This window comes from Ruditapes philippinarum, unplaced genomic scaffold (assembly GCF_026571515.1).
Source record: "Ruditapes philippinarum isolate M1 unplaced genomic scaffold, ASM2657151v2 ctg2627_1_1_1_1, whole genome shotgun sequence".
In the NCBI taxonomy this organism is placed as follows: domain Eukaryota; kingdom Metazoa; phylum Mollusca; class Bivalvia; order Venerida; family Veneridae; genus Ruditapes; species Ruditapes philippinarum.
Window position 1 is genome coordinate 91,774 of NW_026864954.1, and position 21,835 is coordinate 113,608.

A 21,835-nucleotide genomic window follows, 5' to 3' on the forward strand; every position below is an offset into this window, starting at 1 on the left:
CCAAGGGGGGTATTTCAGACAATTTGTCCAAGGGGGTCACTTTTCATTGATATGTTGTCCAAGGGGGTGCATGTATTAATGATTGTCCAAGGGTCAGGAAAATATTGTCTGTCCAAGGGGGTCATTTTTTATGGATGTGTTGTCCAAGCAGTCATAAAGTAATATTTGTCCAATGGGTATAGAAAATATCGGCTGTCTAAGTGGTATGGAAGAGGTTTTCATGGGGGGCATTTTTTACCAATGAGTTGTGCCCAATGGCAGAGATACATAATGAGGAATATTGTGTCACTGCCAAAGGGTATGGTAAGTGGGGTGAGTATGAAGTGACATTTTCCAAGAGCTCTCCACTCGATGCCTTCACAAAACGGTTTCGGTGCTTTTGTACTTTATGGAAAACAGTTGTGGAAAGTCAAAGGTAACCAGGGTTTTACATCTCTTTGATATTTTAGGTGTCCAGTGGATGCATAGCCTAGAAAACTAGGGTCCAGGCCTAAATTTTAGGGGTCCAAAATTATATTGGCTCTTGTTGCTGGATCATGAACGCCACCTTTCCTTGTTGATCTTGTTTATTATATTATCTTTATCGGACAAAAATCATAATCGATCATCGTAAATAATCGAAACAACCCTTTTCGATCAATCATTGATTATATAATCAAAGGATTCACAATAACAAAGTAAATATGTATAATGTACATATCATGCTTTAATATTATAAGAATTCCATAATCAATTTTCTATATTTTGTGTAACTACCACTTAATAAACTGAAATAGCTTAAAGATATTATGCTCATCCTTGACTAAAATATTTTAACAAAATTAATTCATTAAAATCTATGAAATTATTATGTCTCTTTTCAAATAGAGGAATGAATAAACTACTGTGATACTGTATGTATTCGAACGCATACTTTATTACGGGGTCAAGTAAAGTTGGTCCTTTCTTAACAAAACTGCAGAATCCTATCTGTAGAATATGAACATAGAGTTCTGATAGGGTGTGGGTTCAAACCCCAGAAGAGGCAATTTTTTTTTTTTAATTTTGTCTTTTTTTGTAGGGCCAGATTTTGATTTTTTTCTAAATAAAGACCAAATTTAAGTTTAATGCATCCTGTGAATTGTGTGAAATTGGATAGGGTAACAACTTAAAATGATTATTATAAATTTGAAATCGGCATAGTAAACATACTTTATATTTTTAACAAAAGTTTAGATTTGTATCAAGGTAATCATTATTTATATAATATTTTGATGCCCCTATTTTATAAGACAAATTGAAAATCTAACAGGTTTTCTTACTCCAACCTCTTCTTATTTGATGTAAAATAACAAATACCTGTCTCAATAAACCAAAAAAAATCTTTTCAAGGACATTTTTCATTTTTATTTATTTGTAGTTATTAAAAACCTATGATTCTTTATTAATACTTTTTAACCAAGTAAAATATGAAACTACCAACACTTTTCTTCGAATAATAACATATTCTTTCTTGTTGTTGTAAAAAAAAACAGATACAAAAGTAAGAAAAGTTACACATGTATTTCAATTGTCAATATTTTTCAAACAAGATGGTAATTTTTTGTAATTTTTTATATCTATGTCCATATAGTACAGTTTATTAATATAATTTAAGGTTTTAAATACCTTTTGAAAAAGTGTTGCTTATATATCTAAAACCTTGTTTTATGTATGACTTAAAACATACATTATGACCAACAGACACATTAGACAATTAGAGAAAAATCATTGACTGCTGACTTTTGCAATGAAAAACCATATTTTTAATGAAGACAGATAGATCTAGATGAAATCTTACCATTAGTATTACTACTAGCAACAGAACTAAATAACCTTAAATGTATCTTCGTTACATCTTTCTGTCTTGATGGAGATAAAGGCTGAAAAGTCATCTGACATTTTTTATTTTTAGAAATGTGTGATATAGCAGAGACATAGTCTCTGGATATAGTTACAGTCATGGAGAGAAAGGAATGAACAGAAAAGTTATTATTGTGCATTTTATATTGTCTCAACCTCATGTGTTAATTTGAATTGCCTCATCTTATAACCTTTAATATCATTATACTGTGGTTGAATTAAATCAGTGGAGTATAACTGCCTGTTATAAACTAACATGTAGTGCTACATGACTGGTCAATGATCAGCTGATTAAGTTAAAGGCTTCTATAAATTTAACCCATCTTGTCAGAATTGTTTTAAACCTGACCACACATCAGCTGCAGATTGTTTTATATGAAAACTCTGCTGGGAACAATTTAATCTGCCAACACATCATTTAGATACTGTCCTAAAGTATAATTGCTCATTGGCATGCCAGTGAAATGTGGAATTACAACTAATACTCTCCTTGCTTGATTTTTAGGCTGTAATTATCTCACTTTATATTTGTAACAAATTTGAAATCTAAAAATGGCACAGGATAATTAACAAAAAAAAACATATGATATCAAGAAGAAACTACATGTAGCATAATAATTTAACTTTTATGAATGGTTCATTGAATTTTTTAATTAAAATGATCCTGAAGCTAAACATTTATCCAAGGTTTAATTAAATATAAATGTAAATGAAAATTTCAAATAACTTGTTTAAATCATCATCATTTTGCACATTATTTATGGATGGGATTCACACTTGGACAAAATAGCACTTCCAATATGACAATTGATTCAAATGTGACTTTTGATTGACCTTTAACATCAAGGTTAAATATGAAATTTGGAATTTTTTTGTTACAAGAAAATTTAATTATGTTTTGTAAGAGTTACATACATGTATAAATTTGCTTAATTATTGATAATTTATACCTTATTGAAATAGTCAGTATGTCTTCAAAGGACTTTTGCATCTAAAAGCTCAAAATATTGGAACTTTGACCAAAATAAGGGCAATTATTTCTATTCTTGCATAATATAATATTTTGTGTTTATAAATGCACAGTATTAAGGTTTTTGATATTAAACCTCATGTATATATATATGCAATGACTTGAACTTTTTCATCTAGATCAATTTTGTTTAGATATTCTTTGTACATTTGCAGAGAATTTAATGTAATACAGTAATAATGAATTTTAACAAGTGCTTGTGAATGATATTACAGAAAGTAACAAGAGGGCCATGATGGCCCTGAGGTCGCTCACCTGTATATAGCCCCCCCCCCCACACACACACCCATAAGAAGATGTTTCATGTTAAACATCTTAGCTCTAGCTCATTGGGCTTTTTAAAAAAAAATTTTTTTAAGTTTTTACTATACACATAAAGTTAAAAACAATGACACCCCTGGGGCGGGGCCAGTTTTGACCCAAGGGCTTTTATTTGAACAAACTTTGTAGACACTTACTAGAAGATGTTCCATGCTTAAGATCTAAACTCTAGCTATTTGGGTTTTTTCAAAGAAGATTTTAAGTTTTTGCTATACACATATAAGGAAAATCAATGACCCCCGGGGCGGGGTCAATTTTGACCCCAGGGCTTTTATTTGAACAAACTTTGTAGACACTCACTAGAAGATGTTTCATGCTTAATATCTAAACTCTAGCTATTTGGGTTTTTTCAAAGAAGATTTTTTTTAAGTTTTTGCTATACAAATATAAGGAAAATCAATGACCCCCGGGGCAGGGCCAATTTTGACCCAAGGGCTTTTATTTTAACAAACTTGGTAGACACCTATTAGAACATGTTTGATGCTAAATATCTTAGCTCTAGCTCTTTGAGTTCTTTAAAAGAAGATTTTTTAAGTTTTTACTATATGCATATAGGGAAAATCAATGACCCCCTGGGGCGGGGCCAATTTTGACCCCAGGGCTTTTATTTGAACAAACTTGGTAGACACCCATTAGAACATGTTTCATGCTGAATATCTTAGCTCTAGCTTTTTGAGTTCTTTCAAAGAAGATTTTGTAAGTTTTTACTATATGCATATAGGGAAAATCAATGACCCCCTGGGGCAGGGCCAATTTTGACCCCAGGGCTTTTATTTGAACAAACTTGGTACACACTCATTAGAAGATGTTTCATGCTGAATATCTTAGCTCTAGCTCTTTGGGTTCTTTAAAAGAAGAATTTTTAAGTTTTTTCTATATGCATATAGGGAAAATCAATGACCCCCTGGGGCGGGGCCAATTTTGACCCCAGGGATTTTATTTGAATTTGAATTCTGCATGGAATTAAATTCTTTAAACAATTTTTAAAGGTGACCATCAAAGGAACATTCCTGTGAAGTTTGGATGTAATAGGCTCAGCGGTTTATGAGAAGATGTCGTTTAAAGTAAAAGTTTACGGACGACGGACGGACGCCGGACGGACGCCGGACGAAAAGCGATCACAAAAGCTCACCCTGTCACTTTGTGACAGGTAAGCTAAAAATTAACTGTTGCACTTAAGCGGTGTATTAAATTAGGGAATTTTAAAAGGAACAAAAAAAAATCATCAGATATTTTAAATATATACTATGCCAATTCTTGAGTTAAGTATTTTAATCACAAAAAATTATTAAACAAGCAAATTCGTTGAATTTATATCCCCCGCCGGGTACTGGTTATTATTAACACAACAACTGAAGACATAGGGCTTTATTTATATATTAATCATGGCATAAACAGTAATATTCTTTGAACTTGATAAATATTCAGGGCAATAACAGAGCCATAACTTTGTGTTAAATTATTATCAGGACATGCCAATGAGATGCAAATTTCTTTTCTGTATTGATGGTTTCCATAAAATCTTGTTGAAATCAATCCAGCTGTTGCAAAGAAATAGCAATATTTCTCTATATGAACACTGCACAATAAATCAAGGGCAGTAACAGTGTTCGAAATTAGCACTAGTCCTATAGCCCCCGACTACTAAATTTCTCCTCGGGCTACCAACTTTTCAAAGTAACAAGCCCGGCCAGACTGCTGTATTTTCAGAGGCAATATAAACAACTGTTTTGAACAAATGAATTGTGCTAGTGAAATGTCTTTTGGGCTATTGAATATTCCAATCTGGTAGTCCGACCAGCCTAGTGGTTTCAAATCCGAATTTCTTACACTGCAGTAACTCTGTGCTGAAAGGTCTGACCGGAACAAGGCGACAATATGCGCGTCTCCTTTAGATATTGATGATTCCCATAAAGTTTTGTTGAATTCCAGGCAGTAGTTGCAGAGAACTAGAGCGGAAACAAAATTCCTCTATATGCATACTGCATAACTATTCAAGGGCCATAACTCTGAGTTAAAGGGTCTGACCGGAACAAGCCGACGATATGCGCATCTCCTCTTGATATTGATGATTCCCCTAAAGTTTCGTTGAATTCCAGCCAGTAGTTGCAGAGAACTACTCCGGAAACAAAATTTTACTCTATATGCATTCTATATAACTTATCAAGGGCCGTAACTCTGAGTTAAAGGGTCTGACCTGAACAAGCTGACGATATGCGCATCTCCTCTTGATATTGATGATTCCCATAAAGTTTCGTTGAATTCCAGCCAGTAGTTGCAGAGAGCTACTCTGGAAACGAAATTCGGACGGACGGACGGATGGATGCGCATCTCCTCTTGATATTGATGATTCCCATAAAGTTTCGTTGAACTCCAGCCAGTAGTTGCAGAGAACTACTCCGGAAACGAAATTCGGACAGACGGACGGACGGACAACGCCAAAACTATATCCCCCTCCGATTCCATTGGCGGGGGATAATTATATGACATTGTTACTGAATATGTCTAGTATGAATAAAAGAATGAATACAGTTTGTGTGGGAAGCTGCATTCCCCATTACAGAACACATAATGTTGGTCTTTTCTTAAAACTTTTCTTAAAAAGACTGTTGTTTTTTATTAATGACACTATATATTAATATATTGTATGTACCATATTTTACATATCTTCTTTGTGTGAAGTCAAACATGTTTATAAGATTTTTTAAGTCTTCTTTACACATATAATTATGTAAAAACAATGACACCCCTGGGGTAGGGCAAATTTTGACCCCAGGGCTTTTATTTGAACAATCTTTGTAGACACTTACTAGAAGATGTTTCATGCTTAATATCTAAACTCTAGCTATTCGGGTTTTTTCGAAGAAGATTTTTAAGTTTTTACTATACACATTTAAGGAGAATCATTTTCCCTTGGGGCGGGACCAATTTTGACCCCAGGGCTCTTATTTGAACAAGTTTGGTAGACACCCGTTAGAAGATGTTTCGTGCTAAATATCTTAGCTCTAGGTTTTTGGGTTCCTTAAAAGAAGATTTTTTAAGTTTTTACTATATACATATAGGGAAAATCAATGACCCCCTAGGGCGGGGCCAATTTTGACCCCAGGGCTATTATTTGAACAAACTTGGTAGACACTCACTAGAAGATGTTTCATGACAAATATATAAGCTCTAGCTCTTTCGGTATTTTAGAAGATATTTAAAGTTTTTTCTTTTGGTTGCCATGGCAACCAGAGTTCTGCATGGAATTAAATTCTTTGAACAATTTTCAAAGGTGACCACCAAAGGAACATTCCTGTGAAGTTTGGATGAAATTGGCTTAGTGGTTTATGAGAAGATGTCATTTAAAGGAAAAGTTTACAGAGCCAGATGGACGCCGGACGAAAAGCGATCACAAAAGCTCACCCTGTCACAAAGTGACAGGTGAGCGAAAAAGTAAGCCAAAATAATTCAGAGGACAACAAGACAGTCTGAAGGACAGCTAAATCCTCTTCCCCAGTGAACATGATGTGAACTTCTTGACCTTTAACCAGCCACAACCTTGATTATCATAAGGACATAGTTTCATGATGGTGAATATTTGTGCCATGTTATTTAAAATCTTCCATAAAATAAAAAAAAATATGGAACATATAACTTTGACCTTGGTTACAGGTAGCCACCTGGATGCTGAACTCTTTTTTACATTGTACCTTTGAGTGTGACTGCAACCTATAGGGTTGTGACTTGATTTTTGTGCTCTGCCATGGTGTCATAATGGTGATCATTTCTACCAAGTTATCTTTAAACATTGCAGCGGTTTAAATGTTATGGACATACATGAAATGAAGACGACTAACATTTGACCTGTAAGTGTGACATTGACCTTTGGTGTAGCAATTCAATTATTGCGCTCTGCACATCGTCTCATAATGGTGATCACTCGTGCCAAGTTATTTTATAAAAACCTTCCAACGGCTTTAAAGTTATGGAGCGGACATGAATTGTACACCTTTAACACTTGACCTTTAAGTGTGACCTTGAAGTTGGGGATAGCAACCAAATTATTGCGCTCTGCACATCGCCTCAATATAGTAATAATAACTTGTGCCAAGTTTTTTTTAGAAAAAATTCAGTAGTTTAAAAGTTATGGAGCGGACACGAAATGTAGACTTTTATAACAAACTGAAGACATTTCAACATTTTACCTTTAAGTGTGACCTTGACCTTGGGGGTAGCAAATGAATGAATTTATTTCAACCTCCGTAAATGGTAAATTTTTAATGTCTATTTCAAGAATGTTGACGTTGAAATTTGGGGGTCAAGAAAGCAATACCTGGTCTCATATACAAGCTATCATCATTTGCAGAGTAAACAATAGAATATTCAAAACTTCAGCATTTGTTGCTGAAATATTGTATATCATGTTAAAAACAACAATCAAAACACCCCAGCTTTTATCTGAATTAAATTAGTGCCATTGCATATCTGTCCCGACACATGGTGCTGTAGTGTGGTCAATTTTGGTAATTTTGATACCCTCCTTGATGGGCCTCAGATAAAATTGTCAATATAATAAAAAATAAACAAAGTTGTTTGTTAGTTATGAGAAGAACCTAGCTGTACTGAGTCAAAATTTCAGATCTCTAGCTTTCAAATTATAAAGTCTATGGAAAATGTTCAAAAAGTGTCTGGTTGATGGTCCCCTACCTTTAGTTGTTTTGAAGAATAATGTAACGTAAGTAACACTTATAAACATTCAAAAAGGACCATAATTTAGTCACAATCGATGTTAGAGTTACGGGCCTAAGATAGTGACCTTTATTTATGATCCCGCAAACTTGTATGAAGTTTAAAGTGAATACCTTTAGTTGTTTTAAAGAATAATATTGTAAGCAACACTTATAAAAGTTCAAAAAGGACCATAACCCAGTCAAAATCTATGCTAGAGTTACCGGCCTTGGAAAATGACCTTAAGAGATGAATTAAGTTTCAAGTGAATACCTTTAGTAGTTTTGAACATTGAAGTTGCAAGCAAAACTTATACCAAGGATTTTTCAAGTTCGAAAAGGGCTATAATTCTGTTAAAATCAATGCTAGAGTTACCGGCCTTGGAAAGTGACCTTATAAATTGCTCTTAAATGAGTGTGTGAAGTACAAGCAAATATCGTAAGTGGTTCATGGGATATGATATTGCACGTAAAACCGTAACCAAATTGTTACACCAATGCTGACATCCGGGTGAGTTAAGGATAGTCCTATTTTTGGAATTGTCAGACTGTAATGGTTAAGATAAATCTGTTAAAATATAATTATAAGCTACCTTTGAATTAAAAAAGACTGTCCCAATATTTTTATCAATCAAGAATTACAAAATTATACATTCCAAAGGATTTCTATAGAATTTTCAATAAAATATGATAGACAAGATCAACAAGGAAAGGCGGTGTTCAATGAACGCAACCCCCACATGACCCAGCAACAAGAACTAGCAGCAAGGAGCCCATGAGGACCATCATGTGGATTAGTTATATCTGGATAATTTGGGAAGTAATATACAAAAATTAAAAACAATTATGGCAAAATGTAAAATTTTCTTGACTACTCAAATAAATGGGCATAATATCACTATAATTTTCCTTCCTTATTGTCATGTAATAAGAGGTATGATCTGAATTTGGCTAGACTGAATTGTATCGGTCTTTTTTTAGCCTTAGTTACTCCCAAACTGTGTCTGTGAAAGTAATGATTATGAACAGACATGATGTTTTGCATAAGTTGTCCATTGTGTTAAAAAAGTGTTTTATGAATATACAAGATTTGTCAGTTTGTCCTAGGGGGCATAAAAAGTTATATTGTCCAAGGGAGGCTATTTCTTTAACCCTAACCCCTAGGTTGTCCAAGGGGTCTTTATAAGCGTTATACCTATGAACAATCTTACTAAAGCTCAGATCTACTTTCTTTTTACATGTAGGTCTGATTTCCACTGTATTTGTTTCACAATCATTGTGATAAGGATTTCCCAAAAGTTTAGCTATTATTTGCTATTATTGGCAATGCAATCAAACCTTCCTTTACATGTATTTTTGTTAGAAAAAGAATGTTTGAAGTAATATGAAACAAATAAACTGGAAATAATAGACTAAATTTTTAATGGTCAATATTGTTTTGGCAGTTTACAGGGTCTGCAGGCTATATGCAAAACGCCATGTTTGTTTTCCAAATAACTCAAAATTGATTTTCCAGCAGATAAAAAAAGAAACCACATGGCTTTAAAGATTATGAAAGCTCGTCGCTGATTGCTTGTTTAAAAGGATATGAGAAGGTGACATTCTATTGCTGATAATCAGATCCTAAAGCGTTGACATATGAAAGATGTCGTAGCGGGTTAATTTGGTAGTTTGTCCAAGGGGCTTGGGGGATATTAAAACTTTTTGTCCAAGGGAGGTCATTTTGATCAAGTCTCTACTATAGGGTGTCCAGGAGGAGGGGGGCGGGGTCTATATTAGTGTTATATCTATGGAAGATGTCCAAGGGGGTCAATTTAAGTAGCTTGTCCGAGGGTGGATATTGAATGTTTTTGTCCGAGGGGGGCATTTTGAGCAAAGGTCTCTTCCATAGGTTGTCCAGGGGGTCTATTTTTAATAGTAATATACCATGGAAGATGTCCTAGGGGGTCAATTTCTGTAGCTTGTCCTAGGGTGGATATTGAAATTTTTTGTCCAAGGGGGTCATTTTGAGCAAAAGTCTCTTCCATAGGTTGTCAAAGGACGGCATTTTGATCAAAAGTCTCTTCCATAGGTTGTCCATTGGGTTATTTTGGGCAAAAATCTTACATTTAAGGTCGTCCAAGGGGGTCATTTTGAGTAAAACTGTTTACATTATGTTGTCCAAGGGGGTAACTCTGAGTGTTTGTCCTAGGGGGGGGGGGGGGGGGGTATTTTCATCTCAGACCTCTTCCATAGGGGGGATGCGGATTTTTTCTGGAATAGCCCATTTACTATCTGGAACGAATTTAACGGGCTTTAACGCTATCTCCCCGCCATTGAAAAATTGGTGTACAGAAGTACAATATATAAATGTGTTAGAATGTGGTAGGGTGTTATTATTTTATAATCAAAACGATTGCACTTTAATTGAGCGAAAGATTATGTGATTATCAGATGCAAATCCAAGGTATTTATTTCAATTTTTCAGTTAAGGTGAATAATGTTTATCTTTACTTTGTAGTGCGGTGTTTATATTTGTATTAGTATTTGTAATAAGATTAAGAATATAATGTGAACATCTTAAAGCGTCGCGGTTAATAAATAATGTATATTTGTATATCACTTCTCTGTCGATTATCGATTATATTGAGACCAATAAAGAAAACGAATTGCACTTTCTTTTGGAGGAAGAAATTAAAAAAATGAGCAAAAATCGGTATCATTTGTTTAAAAATTGAACATAATTTGGAAACATATTCTTTATATGTGCAGATTGTAAAAAATCGATATTATACCCCTAAATCAAATACATACGAATGAAATAATTATAACGAATGAAATAATTATAACGATATCATTAAAATATTTAGAATAAAATTTATCTAAATGCGTTTTTGTTTGTATCTATAATGAAACATTTGAAGAAAATAATAAATCAATACGCCTGAACTCGTATTTTTATATGCCATGTTGAAATGATACAAATTGCAGATACATGTAAACAATTCAAACGAGGTCATGAACTTCAGGTTGCCGATTAACAATGAATGATTTCGCAGTTGACCGCCTGTGGCATGAGTCCACTCTTATCTCAGCTGTAATGGATCTTTCTGGTTTATTGGCTAGAAATATTAAAAAAGGCGGGGTTATTTCCTTACTACTTTGCTTTATATTATGCTATAACAGCGTGTTGTGAAATTTGTTCTTATAATCGATTCATTATAGTGCAGAAAAGATATATAAAAACTACTTTAAGACAGGGAAAATGTGAAGAAAATATGTATTATACAATCCGTATATATTATATGAATGAAAGATATAAGCTATGAAATCATCTAATGAGAGTTATTTTCTTATTGATTAAATTTTCTTGTGACCACTAAAACTAATGATAATGATGAAGGTAATACCAAGTTATTATAAAACAGTTTAATGTTGTTTCAATACTTTTTTTTCAGATAAAGGATCATTAATGTGAAGAAACAGACTTATAGAAGAAATCAACAAGATATCATACTATACCTAGACTATTTGATGTGAAGGATAATGCTATTTATTGCCTGACAAAATTCATGCCATTGTGTTTTGCTTATTTATTTTTGTTGTTGTTTTATTTTAAGCAATTAACCTATATATCTTGAACAATAGATTACACATGTATCGTACTAAAAATAAATAATGAATAAATATACTTTTTTTAAGATTCGCTCAAAAAAGGAGATGAATCAAAAAAGGAGATAAATGGGGCATAAATAGGCCATGTTTAAGTTCTTGTTGTGTGAAAATAGATATTTCGCGACGAGTGAAATATCAGCTTTTTCATGCCACAATATGAAATCAATCCTGTATTTATAGAAAATAAACTTCACTTTTTTTGTTTATTATTCATCTTTTTCTTTCGTTTGACACTAAAATTTGAATGACTTTCCCTTTAACTTTGTAATTTGACTGAGTTTAGAAGAATGTAGTCCGAAAAGACACCAGTGAAAAACGGAAATATGTTTCACTGCAGTCCTTTCAATAAAACAAGGAAAATAAACTATTTTTTATGTCATCAATATTTCTCAATATTTCAGAATTTATATTAAGGATATTTAAGAATATAATGAAAAGGGATACAAAGGTTTTTTTTATGTAATTACGTGATTTATTTCATCGAGTGATATGAAAATAAATATTTCACCAGCTCTCTTCTTATTTATCTTTAATATGCATATTGACGACAGTAGTTACGACACCAGTGAAATAAGATACATATGTTACACTTCAGTTAAGGAAAACTTATACGGATAAAAATTTATTCATAAATGTACAATTGTACAATTAATAAACTATTTAACTTAAAGAATCAAACGTGTATGATTATTTTATAAATATATGTATGATCTTAAGAATACGATGAAAAATTTAACAGATAAATATCATCAGTTTTATATAGCCAATATTATATTATTTTTTATACGTAAGAGAATTAGTATTGAATGTATTTTTTCACTACTATATATTCTTGAACAAAATTATGAAAACATGTAACAAAAACAAATCAGTTTGCGTTAATTTTTAACCCTTCTATTTCATATTTAAAAGATATTGACTGACTGCTATTTATTTAAAATGCTTTTGTAATCCGCATAAATGACAGCTATATTGACCCATTAAAAAGTAAGAGAAATATTCTTCTATGCGTATTTATCAAATTACTCCGAACAACGATTTCCAACACTGTCCTTAGAAAATTAACTCGTGGAATATTATCCACAGAACGGACAGGTACAATGCGTTTCGTCGGAGGTTTAAAAGATAGGGGAATTATTCCCCTATCTCTCTAGTCTCACTATGTATTTCTCTCTGCATGTAAATTTGTTACTGAAAAAGTGGCTTCAGATCGACCCCCGGAAAAAGGACATCTGGAATTTCCTTTTTTATTCTGGAACGCATTATTTATTGTTCATTTCTCAGTGCAATACTACAAACAATTTTAACATAAACGAACAGGTTATCCTGACGTTAACACATAGACATCAAAACAATAACAAATATTACTAGAGGAAAGCCACAATGTTATATCCTGAAAATAAAAAATCTTACAGTCCAAATTTACTTTCTTTACGAGATTTGTAAAACTGTTTTCGTTTTATAATAACAAATATAATTTTAACATCTTTGTTTCTTAAATTGCAAAATGACGAATCATGTTTCAATACAAAATAAGTTAACATGGCAACACGGAATTTATAATGTTATTTATCACCTGGATATTTAATCAGTCATATGGTTTAAAAACTTAAAAGGTACAGACAGTTTAATTGACATTATCAAAACTTCTAGCACAAATGATTGGACAAGAGGAAAAGCCACAGTTAATCTTACGATTACATAATTACTATTTTGACCTCCGTTTTCAAAACATTTAATATTTATAACTATAACATATTTGATATTCCACACATTCTAATATGTTTTTTTTAAATGATAAAAACTTTAAAAATAAATAACATTCATATTTATTCTTTCTTTTCTTTTGTAAAAAAAATTCGCCGTTTTTCTGCTGCACAACCCTAGGCCTAAGATCTTTTCCAAACTTTTCATCCCAACAAAGCAGTGTGTAAAGCTCATGTGGTTCTTTGTTGGCTCAAATTCAAGGTCAACCTTGAAGGTCAAAATATTACAAAATTGTTATACATCAATATTTCGACGAGTATGCAGGGAAGTTGTTTGCATAAATACAAATAAAAAAACAAGAAAAAACAATGCTTTATTAACAAAGGTACTTTACCAATTGACATAAAATATATTTGTTTAATAAATAAAATGTATAAATCAATAATGTTTTTAAAGATATTCTAACGTATAATCAAAGAAGCCGTCACATCGTTTCTTGTTTCATTTAATTTGCTGATTTTATTTTTTATTTTTTTATTTTATCTGTGTAATTTTGAAATTGAAAACAGTTCAGACATAACCAAAAACATTACCAAACAGAACATTTTCCAATAGTTTTAATCAGTTAATTTAAAAATGAGATGGAATGACCAATGCATTATTAAGTGACCTTCAAGAAAAATAAACCATAATTTGATGACCGTAATAGAGAAAATAATGTAAAAGAAATAAAGAATCCCTTAAGAACGCAAAAACGACAAAATTGAAAATGTTGCAGGCTCGGTTTGATTGACCCTGTTCATGAACGGTAATGGAAAGTGCAAGTAACCTCCACGCCTTCTACCACGCGCTTAAGCAGAATTCAACTTTTCATCATGGTAATGGGGAAATTTTGAATTTTGAAAAATCGCAGATGTGTACGAAAAAAACTTGTCAGAAATACTATTTAAAATACTTCGAAGTTTTTGTCGCTTTTAAATTTATTGTTATATGTATCATAAACCCCTCGAAGGATTGTCATAATTATATGAATAGAATACTGATTTTTGTCACGTAACTGGTATTTGGTTTCATACAAAAGCATTACCCATAATCTTCTTATAAACGCTTAAATTTTGTTAACGTCCTTTTATCAGTGGTAAACAATCACGTAGATATGAGGTTAATTGGGGCTTCCAGAATATTTCCAAAAGTATTGCCTTTTAGGCCAGTATAATGAATGGTTCATCAATAATTCCACTTAAGACATTAAGTCAGATGATTTGATGAAAACTATTTACCAAATATAACTTTGTCCCATAAAACTAACTTATAAATAAATTGATTTGCGTAATGTGTTAAACACCATGCATACACGCACTTTATTGCATGTTAATGCGTTGTAATAGTAGTACCAGGTACTTTTTAATCCTGATCATCGCTTAAAACTTTCTCTAAAACTGTTACTAAGCTTTCATTTTCGGTACTAAAATTTGTCCATTTTTGAACAAACATAACTTTTGTTACGACCGAATCGTTCTGTTTATTACATTTAATGGAATCGGAAGTTTCATTTGACGAGATATCATCATGTTTGATTGTTCTATTTATTTCATGACGTTCGGGCTGAATTCTTCGTCGTCGGTTCCATAATCTTGGTTTCGGAGAAGTGTCCACGTTGATTGTTATTTTGTTCGGTTGAAAAAGTGGCCAATGAAGACGTCGCAAAATGAGAGTTATTCTTGTATAGCAGACGCTAACCACAACAAACATAGAAATAAACACAAGAGACAAAACACTGTAACAAATTATAACTATCACCCTGTCATCGACTATCGTCACGCATTTCAGTGATGTAGGATCCAACGTTATTGTAAACATATACATTTTACCATAGATAAAACTTAAACTGATTATTCAAAAACAAAGTGCCTCCAGATTCATGTTAATTTTCATGAGAATTTTAAAAATGTATTTAAAAGTAAAATATTGATAAGTGAACAATGAAAATAATTTACGCATTAAAACGTGACTAACAATCCACGTAAATACCAAAAAGAGGTAAACTATGCAAATCCTTACTTTGTTAGACAAATATGGTTAAAAACCTTGAATTTATTTTAATTTTAATTATATTACATTTTTATAAAGATTGGTTTTCTTGGCTCATCTGGAGGCATGCAGCTTGAAGGTAAACATCAGTTGAATACTTACTGAAAATTAAGTGCAAAATAGAGAAAAAACAGAATCCCTTAAGAAGGCCCAACACGGCAGAAATTGTAAATGTTGCAGGTTCGGTTTGATTCAGCCTGTTCATGGACGGTACTTGAAAGTGCAAGTTACCGTCCACGCCCCCTAGCACCGGCTTAAGCAGAATTCAACATTTAAACACGAAAATGGTGAAATTTTGAATTTAGAAACATCCGCAGATGTTTTCATACGGTGATAATCATGGAACCTTCAATGTGACAAATTAGTGCCATTCCATGAAAAGCGGAGTATGGTCCCCAATGGAAAAAAATACGTGTGCCCTAAACGGGCAAACAATGGGCGGAACTAAATAAAATGGAATTTTGAAGGGGGATTGAAAGACTTTTATAACATATTTCATGAACGGATATCGAAACGGCTTAAAACTGGTAAATTACTTTGCCCTGTCCCTAACATGGGGGGGGGGGCTTTTTCCGCCCTGTCATTATCAAGGGGGGATTTTGTCCGCCCTGACAATTTGAATATGAGACTTTTGTCCGTATCCCGTATCATTAAAATTTATATGATGATTATCAATGAAAAATATGTAATGGTTACAATACTTTTCCAATGGTTTTCTAAACGTTTTCATTTTGTTTTAAGTCGTAAATAATGATAAGGTTAATGGTAACTGCTATACAAAAAAAAGCGAAACACTGTCCAGTGTCCACTGCACCTCCAGTTCCAGTGCACTTTAAAGTACACTTGAGGTGCACAATGAAATTAACTAGAGGTGCACATGTAGAACATACCAAGTGGACTTTATGGAATATTCAGTATGGACAGATAAACCTTTTTTTGACTTTTGGTTTTTGCTCGTCATTTAACTAATAGCTACATTACAAAATTTCATAAAACAGTTTGGTTTCCATAATTAGTGTAAGTAGAGACTGAGCTAAAATGCACACGGGATCTACGTGCTGAAAACACTTAATGCGATATAAAATGGATTATTTGTGAATGTAGTTAATCGTTCTTTAGATGAAAGACCTTTTGTATATGAACATTTGATAAAAAACAACTGATAATTATAAGTTTTTCCTAGCCGCATAAACGGTATCTGTTCTTTTTTTATCTTTCTTTATTCATCTAGTGAGCTGTTAATTCAGTATTTTCACGAGACGAAATCAAATTACATATTACAACACTCAATTTTTTTTTTTATTTTATGCTCCGAATAATAAATTTCCTCAATATTACCTTGAATATTAAAATCTATTTTCCCCACTGGTAGCCTCAATTTCAGACGAATTTCTTATAAATAAAAAAAGCATTGAGCTGAAAAATATTAATGATATTATTTATTTCAATCAAAAAATATGATTGTTTTAATCATTAAAACAATCATAGAAGAAGAAAAATAAAACCTCGCCGAGTTTATTTCCGTTATTGCCCGCGAAAGGTTACATATTAGATTTTCCCCCATGAAAGCGACCGCCATTTTTTTAAAGTTGTGTATTTACGGGAGGAAGAGATAATATAACTTTGATTCAGAGGGTTTTCATTTAGATTTGTTGCTTCTTATTCTGTTCAAAAGAAAGTAAAGAACATATTTGAGGATTAATACAGACTATTCATAATTAAACACTCAAGAAGCGACTAGGAATTAGGAAAACATGTACGCAGGGTTACGCAAAAATTCGTGTATTTCCTAAAAACCTATTGAACGTCAATGTGTATTATAATGACATTTTATCAGCATATATTGCAGGATATTAACAACACATTTTGAAAGGAACAGTTAACTGCGTCAATGAATAATGATTTTATATTGCTTTGAAATAAGCACATACACTGCACCCGGTGCACGGTTTAGTTTAATAATATTTTATTGCAACTATATAATACATGTAAGATATGAATAACACACAAAGAAACAAAAACAAATGTACATATAAGTATAGTGCAAATGGGTTGGGCTACAAGTTATTACAACATTAGCAACAGCCCTTCCCACAAAGTCAAACTTTATAATACATATAATCCGGATAGTTTCATAAGAATAGTTACACAAGTGGAAGTGAGAAAAAAAAATCAAAACGCACACGCACGCACGCACACACACACACACACACACACACACACACACACGTGTATTTACATATTTCTTATAAATTATCAATTAAAATGCTCCATAGAATTAAGATAGAACAGGGTCTTTCAAAAGAAATTTGAGACCCTGGATAGAATGGGGAATTACTTAGCTTAACAAAATTGAAAAAAAAAAAATAAATAAATTAAACAGCCCTTAACAGAGAGAGAGAAGGAAAAAAAAACCCTACGTTGCCTGACCTATGAAATTGACAGAGATGCAGATGTGTGTTAATGTCGACAGCGATAATTTGAAATCAAATTCGGCAATTGTTTTACGTCATATATCTAATTTACGTACACGTGTGTCAACAAGGAAACGACATATTTGTAAACACATTTTAAGGTCTACATTATGTTTTACAATTTTATAATCATTGACAGATGGAAATAGCGGTCAGTTGAAGTAAGTAAAGTATTTACATGTATATTTATCGGTACCACTTTAGAATGGGAATAAAAGCGGAACATAAGACTGTCTATGACTGTATGAGTGACCTGGATTTTGTATTGTAGATACTGTACAAAAATTGTAGAAAGTGGATAAATTAAAGAAAAAAAAAACAAAACATATACCATTACAAGATAACCAGATAGCTCAGCCGGTAGAGCAGCCTAGACTTTGTGTGGACATGGTTATAGGAAGGTCTCAGGTTCAAGTCCTGATCTGGTTTTTTCTTGTATAGATCAATTTTGAATATATCAAAATCTTTTAGAATGTTTAATAAATTTTTGTACTTCAGAAAAAACAAATTCATTTTCGACATCATTAAGTAATGGGTTTCCAAATAAGAGTTTTTCTGTATTTATGGGGTGAAAAGGTCTAGTAGCTAAAAATAAGTTAAGTCTTTGTTCGGTAAAAAGTTTGCATTTAAATAAATAGTGCTCTGCATCTTCTTCTCCACTACCACAGTCACAGATAGGATTTTGTCGTAAGTAGTTCCTAAACAAATCTGCATTTAAATTACTGCATTGATTTCTTATTCTAGCATGATGAACAGAAGAAATACGATCCCCACTTAAAAAGAATTTAGGAACAACAGGCGGTTTAAAATGATTTTTCATTAAATTTTTGAAGTTTGAAAGATTTGGAGCATCACGAATGGATTGTGAAAGTTCGTTCCATAGTTTAACACATGATGGTATTACAGATCTAGAATAAATTTCTGTACGTCTTTGTACAGTTAAATAGTTTTGAGTTATTTCTCAGATCATAATGATTATTTTCATTGACCATAGGAGGGAATAGTTCAGAAATATATGTTGGTAAAAACCCATGTTTTTCTTTATAAACTAGTACTAATTTTTGAATTTTCCGCCTGTCTGATAAAGAGACCCAACCGATTTCTTTTAATAATTTATCAATAGAAACAGAGCGTGTAAGACCAGTTACTATTCTTGCAGCTTCATATTGCATTTTTTCAAGGGTTTCTTTCTCAACATTAGTACAGCTATCCCATAAGACAGAGGCATATTCCAAAATAGGTCTGAGATAAGAAATGTAAATTTGATTAATTGTTGTACGTTTTAATTTAAATTTTAGCATTTTCATTGACCCTAGGACTTTTGAAGCAGAGGAAGTAATGTTTGTTATATGCTCATGCCAACTTCCATTGTTACTTAAAATGACTCCAAGATGTTTGTGATCTTGAACTGGTGTTAATGTAGTATTGTTGAAAAATAAGTTTTGGTTGCTCACGGTCTGCCAAAGAGAAAAGTAACAACTTCAGTTTTTAATGGATTAAAATTTACTAGCCATTGTTGGGACCATGAAGAAATTTTTTGTAGATCAGAGTTTAACACATCTTGTATTGTATTTATATTAGTTGATGTAACTGCAAGAGAGCTATCATCTGCAAAAAGTCTTGCAGTACTTTCTAAAGATTCGGCTATATCATTGACATATATGAGAAATAAAAGTGGGCCAACAACTGAGCCTTGAGGAACACCGGCATTTAAATATTTAGTTTCTGAAAATGAAGATCCTACAAAAAACTCTTTGCATTCTATTACTTAAATAATTTTCAATCCATTTATTAAATTTTCCCTATAATTCCATATTGTTTTAACTTGAATAATAAACCCGAATGCCAAACCCTGTCAAATGCTTTAGCAGATATCACAAAAAACTGATACAAGTAGATTTTTTTTCATCAAATCCTTTACAAATTTTGATGGTACATATCAATAAGTTGATAGACTGTTGAGTGTCCAGGAAGAAGCCTGACTGATATTTATAGATAAGATCATTTGAATGTAAATAATTGTATAAATGTTTAAATATTACTCTCTCCATTTACTTTACCAAGACAACTGATTAATGATATAGGCCTATAGTTAGATGGAATTTCCTTGTCTCCTTTTTTAAAAAAGTGGCATTACATTAGCTAATTTTTAAGCAATTGGGAAAGGATCCCTCTTGAAGAGACCTATTAAAAATCAAATACAAAGGGGTCGACATATTGTTTTTGAGGTTTCTTGAGCATGCGATGGCTAATTTCATCTGGACCACTAGCTTTTTTGGTAACTAAATTTAAGAGAATATCAGAGATTTCATGTTCTGGAATTTGAATATTGTCAATAAAAGAATCAGTTTTTAACGAAAAGTTTGGAAGATTTGAATTAGTGTCATCAATTGTGGAGATTGAAACAAAATAATTATTTAAAGTATTAGCAATTTCTTCATCAGATACTGAATAACTGTTGTTTTCACTTTTAAGGGGTGGTATTTTGTCACATTTAGTAGAATTATCTTTTTTAATAAGCATTTTAACAAGTTTCCAATATTGAGATGGGTTTGTGTTATTTTAGATCATGTAATGAATATTCTATATTGTTGAAAAAAGTTTCTTTGAGCATTATTTTTCATGTTGTTGACTTTCTTTCTTATTTGTTTATATTTGTCCCAGTCTGAAGTTTTATTAGAATTCACTGCTTTTTGTTTTAATCTGTCACGTTTTCTTGATGTTCTACGAATTTCGTTATTATACCAGGGCTTATCATTAGGACGTACAGTTACGAAAATATGTGGGTATACATGTTTTTGCAATATCAAGAAATTTAGTAACAAAAATAGTTACATGCTGTATCAATTGAATTATCATGTAGAAAAGACCAATCAGTTGTTTGTATACAAGTATTCAGTTTATTAAAATCAGCTTTTTTGTAATTCCACACACGACGTTTAAAGGGGGCATCAAATTTGAAGTTAATTTAATATAAGCATATGTAGCATAATGGTCACTTATAGTATTGTCCGTTTTAAAAAACTCCAGAGTCATGCAATAAAAATATTATTAGAAATGGCAATGGGATCAATTAAAGTACTTGAATGATCACTTACACGAGTTGGCTGAGTTTATTATTTGACATGTTGTTAAAGATTAAGAATATCCTTAAAATTTTTCTATTGTTTGAGTTAAGTTGATCTTCATTTACATCCCCTACCCAGAATAATATTATTACCTATTTTCTGACGCCTTCTCAATGCATATGTTTATGTTTATCCCAAAAATCTACCCTGTAGTGAGGGGGTCTATATACAGTACATATTAGATATGATTTACTTTTGTCTTTTATTTTGAGCCAAATAGTTTCTGGGAGAAGAAATTCTAGATCAAATAATCTTTCAGGTCTTAAGTGGGCTGAAGCATATAAAAGAAATCCCACCAGAAATGCGCGAGTATTATCTTTTCTAAACATATAATCATAACCTTCAAGTAATAGAGTTTACTGTTATTTATATCTGTGGAAAGGTGTGTCTCAGTAAAGCATAGCCATATCAAAATCTAGAAAAATTTTCCTTAATATATTGCATTTTATTTCTAATACTGCGAATATTTTGATGTATAATAGAAAAGCAGTGGTCTGTATTATTTTCGGGGCCTGGATTAAGCTCAATATCACCAGATAACAATAACAATCTAAGAGTAAAAAAACATTAATAATATATAGGATCATGCTGATCAATACTTTGATATGAGTGACAGTTTAAGAAATTACAACTTAGGATGTTACTGTGGTAGTAAGTGGAGAAGGTACATAGCAAGATAGTTATGATAAGAACACACATAATAGAATGAAAAATATCTTGCATATACACATTATAATTATGAATTTGTTTTAAAAAGTAATTTTTTTATCCGTATGTATTATACATCTTGATTAAAATATTGGTATGATTCAAAACAACTTGAATTTAGTACTCTCTGTC

General features: G+C 32.1%; 1 long non-coding RNA gene across 1 annotated transcript; it reads left to right on the plus strand.

Moving 5' to 3' along the window:
* The first annotated feature begins 10,252 nt into the window (after nt 1-10,252).
* On the plus strand, nt 10,253-12,107 carry LOC132727386 (uncharacterized). Its single transcript, XR_009625340.1, has 2 exons — nt 10,253-10,387; nt 11,379-12,107. It is a non-coding gene; the product is annotated as an uncharacterized LOC132727386 (long non-coding RNA).
* The last annotated feature ends 9,728 nt before the right edge of the window (nt 12,108-21,835 follow it).